At 37.2% G+C, this 10340-nt stretch overlaps 2 long non-coding RNA genes across 2 annotated transcripts; both read left to right on the forward strand.

Moving 5' to 3' along the window:
- Positions 1–7846: 7846 nt before the first annotated feature.
- On the forward strand, positions 7847–8396 carry LOC118490336. The gene is made up of 3 exons (XR_004889270.1): positions 7847–8041; positions 8104–8286; positions 8368–8396. It is a non-coding gene; the product is annotated as an uncharacterized LOC118490336 (long non-coding RNA).
- A 1044-nt stretch (positions 8397–9440) lies between these two features.
- LOC110927594 lies at positions 9441–9951 on the forward strand. The gene is made up of 3 exons (XR_004889271.1): positions 9441–9578; positions 9655–9788; positions 9899–9951. It is a non-coding gene; the product is annotated as an uncharacterized LOC110927594 (long non-coding RNA).
- The last annotated feature ends 389 nt before the right edge of the window (positions 9952–10340 follow it).

Raw genomic sequence — 10340 nt, forward strand, 5'->3', positions numbered from 1 at the left:
AATGTTAGAAAAAAGGTTTTTTAAACTTGAAAAATAAAACTAACTAAAATGCTGAAAATAAAATAAAAATAAAAACAGATAGACAAGATTAATCACTTGGATCCGACTCGTGTGTAATGTAACCTTTGATTATTTTCGCACTTTTGCACTTGTTTAAGAGATTATCTTAGTTATTGTAGTAGGCCCCTCTTTTGAAGGCGACGTTACCCTCAACCCAGTAGTTTGAGTAAGCAAGGATACAATCCTAAAGGGTCGGATTATTGAAAGATAATTAATTAAGTTATTAATGCATAATGTGGTAGGCCCCTCTTTTGAAGGCGACGTTACCCTCGGCTAAGAAGTCTGAGTCAGCAGGGATACAGTCCTAAGTAGCCGGGTTAAAGTTTTAATAGTAGTTTAACTTATGAGGGGATCAAAGAGTTTGGACCCCCGCCATCCAATACCGGTGGCTATTGAAGGAGGTCCTACTAAATTTGACCCAGGTCCTTTGCAGGATCTATACACTAAACAATGGCAAGACTCTTACCAAACCGTTCCCTTAACCCCCGACCAGGTAGCCAACATATCTCCATGTAGAACGTGGAGATATGAATGGTGAAAATCTTTTTTTTTATATAGACAGTAAAATAATGTCAAGACACCACGGACAAACGATAAGTCATTAATACAAAACCAATTAAAAAGTGCAAAAGATTAAAAATAAAAAGTATTATACTAAACACTTGTCTTCACCAAGTGATGTAAGAGACTTAGGCAAACATGGCCTTTGATTGTCAAGAACTCTTACGATCAATCTTGGATCCCGAGACGACTCACACACTCTGTGATGGACAATGGATGGTGGTGGTGGATGATGGTGTTGTGATGGTGGTGGGTGGTGGGTGAAGTGTGAGAGAGGTGGTGTGCCATGGGATGAGTTGCAAGAGCCCCAAGCACTCCTATTTATAGGCTGAACAGAAGCTCGGGCACGGCCCCGTGTCCACTGGGCACGGCCCCGTGTCCATCCTCCTCTCTTTCTTCATTAAATGCAGTTTGTCTGCATTAGTTGACCACGCCCCCGTGTCCGCTGAGCACGACCCCGTGTGCAGAAGCATATCTGTACTATCAAGATTTGCCTGGATTCCGCGAATCTTATAGTTGACCACGGCCCCGTGCCCGCTGAGCACGGCCCTGTGGTGGGCGATGGAAGCTTCTACCACTTTGTCTTTTCTGCTGACACTTGGGCACGCCCCCGTGCTCACTGAGCAAGGGTCGTGTTCAGGCTTCTGTCTTCTTGTTTTGCTTGGGAAGATGCTGTCGGGAGGTCGGGCATGCCACGTTTGTTCCTTTCCTTGTATTTATGTTAGATTTAGCTGCCTTTTTTGCTTCTTTTGTTCATTTGAGCTCATTTAATCCTGAAAATACAAAAGGAAGACAAAAACACACTTTTTCCAACACTAGTACTAAAAAAGGGTTAGTTTTATGCCACAATTGATGTAATTTATATGTTGCATTTTGTACACATCAATCATCTATCCTCGGAAGCGGGTATCGGTTCTTTACCGTGAGTTTGTTTAACTCCCGGTAATTGATACACATGCGCATGCTTCCGTCTTTCTTTTTCACGAACAGTACCGATGCACCCCAAGGAGACACACTCGGGCTTATGAATCCTTTGTCAAGCCGGTCTTGAATCTGGGACATCAACTCTTGTAATTCCGACGGCGTGAGTCGGTACGGTGCTTTAGCTACGGGTTTTGTGCCCGGAATCAATTCAATCCCGAACTCTACTTCCCGTTCGGGCTGTATCCTCGGTAAATCTTCCGGAACCACATCTTCGTAGTCCCGTACTACCGGTACATCTTGAATCTTCAGTGATTCATTCTCGGGCTCATTCGCGTATATCATTAATGCCTTACATCCTTGCTTCATAAGATTGTAAGCTTTCGACATCGAGCATATTATGGGGTTACCTCCTTTTTCGCCATAGATAGTGACGTGTCTCCCGCTCAGAGATGTTAGCTTTATCTCCTTACGAAAACACAAGACCTTTGTGTGGTGCTGAGATAGCCAATCCATCCCAACGACTACTTGAAATTCCCCCATTGACATCGGGATTAGGTCTATTAGGTATTCTTCATCATCGATGCTTAATTTGCAGCCTCGACAAATATCACAAACTATAAAACTTTTGTTGTCCCCTATTTCAACTTCTAAGGGCACTGATAATTTCATCAATACAAATGAAGGATGTCGAATAAATCCATGTCAAATGAAGGATTTATTCGCACCCGTATCAAACAATACACGTGCAGGAATTGAGTTAATTGTGAATATACCTGAGACCACATCGGGTTTTGTCTTTGCTTCAGCCGCGGTAAGTTGGAAGGACCTAGCCTTCGCCTTAGGAGCTTCTGCTGGAGATTCTTTAACGTCTCTCCTTCTAACTAAGTCTGGGCATTCAGACTTTTTGTGGCCGGGCTGATAACATTTATAACAAAGGGAAACCTTTCCCGGACATAGCGATGCGGTGTGTCCCATCTTCCCACATATGGGACACGGCTTGTCTTTGAAGCGACATTCTCCCTTGTGCCCTTTACCACACACTTTACAACTTGGTGACCCACCTTTAGCATCAACCTTCATTCCCGATTCCCTAGTTCGAGCTTTCTTTGTAGGGCTTGGATTCACATCTTGTGCCCTTCGCTCACCCCTTTCAACTTATTTCTTCAACTCGATTTCCCGTTCCCGAGCAACGTTTATAATCTCGGTAAGGGTCTCGTATTTTGAAGGAGTCATAAACTCCCTATACTCGGCGCTCAACATGTTGTAGTAGTAGTATATCTTCTGTTCTTCATTCGTCACCAATTCATTGCAAAACTTCATCTTATCCATAAACGTCGCCGTAATCTTGTCTATGGTCTCGCCCTTGTGCCTAAGTTGCATGAACTCTTCCTTAATTCTATTAATGACCGCCTTGGGACTATGATGTTTAAGAAACGGCGTTTTAAACTCCTCCCATGTCATGGCCCTCGCCGCTTCGGCCCCTATTTCATTCTTTTTATTATCCCACCAATCTTTGGCTTGACCTCTCAACTGACCCGTTCCGTAAGCAACAAAGTCACTTTCGTCACAATGGGTTCTTTCAAACACCCCTTCAACGTCGCTCAACCATCTTTGGCAAATTATCGGGTCAACCTCCCCGTTGTAGATTGGCGGTTTACAAGCCATAAATTCTTTGTACGAACATCCTTTACGTTCTCCCTATTTTTCTTTCATAAGGTTGACAGTATCCTCCAACCTTTTGACTCGTTCCTCAACTAGTGACAACACCGTGTTTTGAATTTTGTCAATAAAACCGGATAGACTACCTTCAATTGCCTTCCCCACTTCTTCGGCAATTATCTCTTTCATTTGTTCAGTGCTTGTCTGCACCGGATCATCATCGTTTCTTTCCGACATCTTGAAACTGAAATGTTTACATTAAACGTTAAACATTTCATTTATAACATAGCTTTATTTGCTTAGGTTTAGCCACGTTCCCAACTTGCTTTAACCGTTCACTTTTGGTGCACTTTCCGGGTTTGAGTGAGTTAACACACTCTTCCCATGCACATCAATTCACATCTCATTTTTCATATAAGATATAATCTACTAAAATAATAAGTTAATTCTTACTGGACGATCGATTAAGTTTGAACCGAACACTTTGTTGACAACCTTAAGCTCTGATTAACAACTTGTAACACCCGTTTAATTACTACTTGAATTTAATAAAAATTCATACGATTTATATAAAAGGTGTCTAAATTAAAACATAGTTACCAAAACAAGTTCTAAGTAATAAAAAACTAGTCAACTACCGACTAGTTAAAACATTCAAGACATGATTAGCGAGTTGTTTACATTTAAAGGAAATAAAAACATTGTTTAACAAAGTTATGAAATCGCAAAAGCTTCTAAAGTTGTGTTCGGTTCTTCAAAACTTGCTTGACCGCCATTCGTAAGATCCCCATTGACACCTAAGGTCAAAACCACTAAAAATGTTAGTTTTGACATTGATCTAGTACATATAAACAAGTTCCGACATCGAATCATGAAAAATAAAATAAAATTTCAAAATCAATCATGTCGCGTGTCGCGCCAGGTACCCTGCATTTTGTCGCGCGTCGCGACAGCTCCCACGTGTCGCGCCAGATCTAAGTGATCCTGTCGCGTGGCGCAGGGAAGACGGTTTTCCAGCAGGTGCAGGTTAATGACCTGCATTTCCTGCCAGCTCCGGATTTTACCAAATTCAACTTCAAATGCTCATAACTTTCAATCTGTAGGTCCGTTTTAGGTGATTCTTCTTCCTATGCGTTTGTAATTTCATTACCGACGTGCCTATTATGATTATCATACCAAAAAATTGATTTACGGGTCGAATGACTAAAAATCACAATGCATTTATTCGACCCACTCTAACTACACCCATTTTACTATCGTTTCACTAGTAAGCCTATGGCGCCTTATATCCATCATCCGGGACTTATCATCACCCGCATTTCCTTACCAATCCCATGGTTTAATGCTCTTGTGAATGTTATCGCCATGGCTAACTATTAAATCACTTAAACTACAATTTACACTATTATTCGACCCGTTGGCTCATCTTATGGAATCCTCCAATATGATGACTACCAAATGGTTTCTTGCTAAGACTAATCCTATGCATTTAAGTAACAATCATGGTCGCCACAATCAACGCAAGTTTTATTTTACAATGCGATTATACATAATTTAACAACAATTCACTTAATGTAACGAGTTAAGTTACATACCTTCAATGCACGCCCTTCAAACGCAAGTCGCCACCGGCTTGTCCACTCGACGCTCCGGTATCTTTTCCTATAGAGTTCAATCACGATACGTTTAGAACTCCTTTTCAATCATATGTCGCATAATTTGCCTAAACATCACAATTATGCTTTTTAACTTTATATTTCAGTTTCAAGCCCTCTTTGAGGCATTTCTACGGACACTTTAAGGGCAAAATTTTACATGATTATATAACAAGTCCCTAACTTATCATTTAGCCCGGATTTACATCAATCAAGCTTTCATATATAACAAGTTTAACATTCATATTTCAGTAACCTCTTTCTATGAACCACATTACACTAGAATAATGCTCAAAACCATAGTGTTTATCAATTTCTCACAAAACCCATGAATCACCTTCAATGTGTTCATGAAATTTCCAGAATTTAGTCATGATTTCACATGTTGTTGTCTAGGTTTTACTCCTAGATACTATATAATCCCTATTCTATCCAAATAACAAACATGCATCATCAAATTTCGGATTTCCCCAATTCATGAGAATCTCAAGTAGATGATTTTCATCGAATTTTACATACCTTATAACCCTTTTGCAATGAGGATCACTAATCTCAGCTCGGATTTCGTTTTGGATCAGATTTGAACCTTCAATTGGAGGTTTTTGACAAGAATTAGGGTTTTGGGGAGCTTGGGTTCGCCCCCTGTCTTCTGGTCGATCTCAACAACACAAACAATTGTGTTTTGAGTTTAAATTTTTGTTTTATTATTATTAGTTTTCATTTAAACACCTTTGGTCCCTCAACTTTCGTTTTTATTCTGTTTTAACTCTTTAACTACTCATAAGTCATCATCTAACGAGGTTAATGTCATTCCCAGTTAGTTTGTTTCACTTATTTATTTTCAACATATTTGTAATTTAAGAATTTGCATTTTCGGGGTGTTACAATTATCCACCCTAGATCTCTCATGTATAAGTGGTTGAGATTAAATTGTTTAAGTTCGATTTGTCTTGTACAAGAAGGGTTTAAAAAATTTGACTTGTGTACTATTTATGTCAATTTGTCAAACTTACAATCAAACATCATATACTAGATTACTTTTTATGTCAACATTAATTACGTTTATCTATTTAATAAAAAGAATTAATTATAATACATGATTTTTTATCCAAAAAAAAATTACAACGCACGTAAAAAAAAGAAAACGTCTCCAATCCCTGATCTTGATCTTATTTTTTGTTCGTTATCCTCGTCATTTGAACGTAAAAGCACAAACACCTACGAAAATCAAAGAAAAAAACAGATCGTTTACATTCAACAAACGTTTAGAGGAGCTCGAGTCAGTGATCATGGGCGTAAACAACATTTTTTATCATGCGTAATAAAAAATCTTTTTTTACATTTGACACCCTGCGCGAAATTTTTTTTACATTCGACAACGTACGAGAAATTCTTTTTTCAAATGTATGTAAAAACTAAACATTTACGCGTGCCGTTTTTTACATACGTTTGAAAAATATGTTTACGCGTGACGTTTAGAGGAGCTCGGACCAACGGTCAAGGGCGAAAAAAACATTTTTTTCATTCAACATCGTGCGCAAAAAAAATATTTTACATCGACAACTTACGTAAAAACAATTTTCAAACGTACATAAAAACTATGTTACGCGTTCTGTTTTTACATACGTTTGAAAATTAGATTTACGCGTGACGTTTAAAGGAACTCGGGTCGGTGATCATTTTTAACGCATGTTGTCAAGCATCTATTTATTTATTTTTTACATAGTGGTGTACGTTGTCAGAACATCTTTTTATTTATTTTTTTACATAGTTTTATTCTCATACTCAGTTCGTGTAAATGTTTAAGCACGTTATCAAAATTTTTTTTACGCATGTTGTCGAATATTTTTTTAAAAAGTTGTAGTGCAAAGTCATCAGACGTAGACATTAACGAATGAAATAGAAATTCTCAATAAACATATAAGACAAATATAGCTTGCTTTTTATAAAGAATATTATATCAGAATTAGGGAAAAATAGAGTAAACAGAAATAGATATTATTTTCGATAATTTTTATATTTTATAATAAACATATAAGATAAATATAACTTTCATTTTATAAAAAACGTTATGTCATAGTTAGGGAAAATAGAACAAAAAGAAATAGATATCATTTTCGCTATTTTTTTATTTTCTAAATTACGTAATCCTTTTGTTACTTGAATTTAAAAACTAATACATGTTTTTCCAATTTTCAATATAAAAAGAATAAGGGAGATGAAAGGAGAGAGATGATGATAATGTGATGTGTTTTAGAGATAACAGAAAGAGGATATGTGATATTGAGAGAAAATGACTAAAATACCCTTTTTGAATTAAATTGATTATTGGTGATGTGTTAAAATTCTATTGGATGTGAGGAGTTCTCATGGTTCTCGTAACTGTTAGTGTTTCCTCCTTAAGCTGAATCCTATATATGTACATATATATAGGGGAAGATTCAAATGAAAACCACTAGTTAACGCGAAAACTTGAAAACTAATTAAAAAAGCCGAAAAAACATACCAAATTTATTTATTTTTTTTGCATACAAATTTTCGCTATTTTAGGTATATAAAAAAACTTTTTTTTTCAAATTTTTTTGTAGTGCACATGTATAATAGTACACATGTGAATTATTACACATGTGCACTACAATTTTTTTTTTTTTTGAGAAAAAGCTTTTTTCTGTATACAAAAACTAGCGATTTTTAATAAAAAATTGAAAAAAAAAATTGTGTGTGTTTTTAGGCTTTTTTAGTTAGTTTTCGAGTTTTCGGGTTAACAGTGGTTTTCATTTGAACCATCTCCTATATTATATATATATATATATATATACTATATTAATAAGCATATCCAAAGGACTTCTTAAGGTCATATGAATTTCATTAAAACACCCTTAAAACATGTTGTACAACCCTCTAAAGCACAATATAATTTAGAATCTCAATTATGCCCTTCACTCAAAAACACACGGGGTACACAATTAGGGTTTCGCATTCTCATAGCATTTTATCCGCCCCCATCGAGCTGCTTTCTCTCCAGGCGATTCAAAAGGAGATCTAAGGTTTCTCTTGGCGATGCAAGATCTGGCTTTCTCAATGACACCAGATCAGCGTATCTCTCTCTATATCACACCTAATCGACTGAGTTTGAAGGTGGTGAAGGGTTTGGATCTGCCAATCAGTGACGTATGAGCAAGGTATGGCCGCTATTCTACTCATTGTCTTTTTATCATGCTAAATGAAAGATTATTGTTGTTAGGGGGTGTTTGGTCTGCCAATCGGTGATGTATGAGCAAGATTTCACAAGATCTAAAGACCGTGTGGTGTGTAGTGTTAAATCCGACGACTACGGTTCCGGTGGTATAATTCTCAAGCCGATCGGTGGCAATTGAGACGAGTTCCGGTTTTAGATGGTGGTTGAGGTAGGTTCCGACAAACTGAGGTATGTCCGACGACCTCTTTTTTATTTGTTTAGGTTACAAGCTTCAGATCTCGAATTTGATTTTTTCTTTTTGCTCTAAAGTTGCAGATCTAGGTTTCACCAGTTGGCCTGCGATACTGCATCATCAAAATGGATGGTTTCTGAATGGAGCTCTTGTCTTTTTGCTCTCAGTTTGGATAACATCAATTATTCGGGCATTTTTTCTTCGACCTCTTGTCTTTTTTTCTGAATTGAGAGGTAATGTTCCTCATTTGATAAATTTAGGCATGCTGTTTTCTGGCTTATAAACATGTAGTGTTTGGGTTCAGTAATCGCGTTACATCGTTGTTTAATCCAATACGACACGTTTTGCCATGTTCACATAACTCAGGTGCTGATAGGTGTTAAGGGCTCGATTCAACGGTTAAGCTATATTAAATTGTGTTCTAATTTTTCAAGAGCTAACAAATGAATTTTGGATGTAGTAAATCATTTTCATACGTTAGGTAGTCAGAATTTTATATTGATGGCCTTCACGGCCGACTTTGGTATGCCTTTAATCAGCAGTTAGGTTTAACGGTAGTAAATCATTTTCATATGGTTTTGCTATTAGGGTTAACGAACAAATGGTGAAAGGTAATTGGTTTGGTTTCGCTAGGTTATTGTTTTAACTTTTGATGATTTTGTTTGCTGAATGAAGTAATCGTTGATTTGTATTCTAACTTGTTTATGTTCAGGGTTTATCAGTTTTAAGTCATTTACAGCAACAGTATGGCTTCAGTTACTTTGAAAAAGAACTACCACTGTGTTCAGTCTTTGCAACAGTTTTACTCAGGCGGACCGTACGCGGTTTCTTCAGATGGATCATTCATTGCTTGTCACAGCTGTTAAATCCACCATTGAAGGGGATTCGGAGTCTTCAAATGCTTCCATTAAATCCACCATTGAAGGGGATTCGGAGTCTGTTACAGCTATTGCTCTTAGCCATGATGACAAATTCCTCTTTAGTGCCAGTCACAGCCGTCAAATTAGTATGTGGGATCTTTCTTCACTTAAATGCTTGCATTCTTGGAAGGTAACTAAGTTTATATTTTTATTTGCTGGTATCTAAATGAGCCCATTTTGTTGCTTTTAACATTTATTTATTTTTTTGTTGAGTTATGCAGGGTGGTCATCAGGGTCCAATAATGGCGATGATATGTCACACTTACGGTGAAAGTGAATTGCAAGGGCATTTCTGTACACATTCCTTTAAGGGTCATAAAGGGGTTGTGACAAGTGTTATTTTTCATCCTGACCCAACTTGTTGGCTGGTACGGTTTCATGATTTACACCCATATGCTATCAGTAAACAGTGTATTGTGATTATAACATCGTTTTTACTTTTAGCTTTATTCTGGATCTGATGATACAACTGTACGCATTTGGGATGTGTTGCAACCTTAGAAAGACATCGTTCATATGTGACAACCGTTGCAATAACAGAAGATGGGGGAACCTTGTTGAGTGGTGGCAGAGATCAGGTATTTTTTATTTATTAATTACTAATTATTAGCTGATGTTTTATTTGTTTTTGCTTTAGTTTGCAAGTATTGTACGGTTAACCCTTCATCTAATGTACCGATAACTTTAGGTTGTAAACATGGGGAACCTTCATGACTACAGCTGCACAAAGAGTTTACCTACCAATGAAGCAATTGAAGCAATGAAGCCGTATCTGTTATTGGCACCACAACTTCTTTTGCTTCATGTCTGCAGAGCAACAAAACTGGGGACAAGTCAGCCGTTCAATTTCTCACTGTTGGCGAACATGGAATTGTACGGATTTGGAATTCCCATGGGTAAAAATCGTATTGAAGTAAATCAGTAATACCATGCACGGTGTTTTGGAACTGAAAAGTAGTATTTGATCGCTCTATTAGGAGCTTTTATAATAATTCTTATATTTTACTCTGTTGTTGATTGATGTTGGTATTTATGTTTTTTTTTTTAATTTCAGGTTGAAGATCTTGCTCGCCTGTCATTTCGGAATACTCCGGTTTATATTGACGTAGATGATGGGAGGTCCAGGGTAA

This window comes from Helianthus annuus, chromosome 3 (assembly GCF_002127325.2).
Source record: "Helianthus annuus cultivar XRQ/B chromosome 3, HanXRQr2.0-SUNRISE, whole genome shotgun sequence".
NCBI classification, from domain to species: domain Eukaryota; kingdom Viridiplantae; phylum Streptophyta; class Magnoliopsida; order Asterales; family Asteraceae; genus Helianthus; species Helianthus annuus.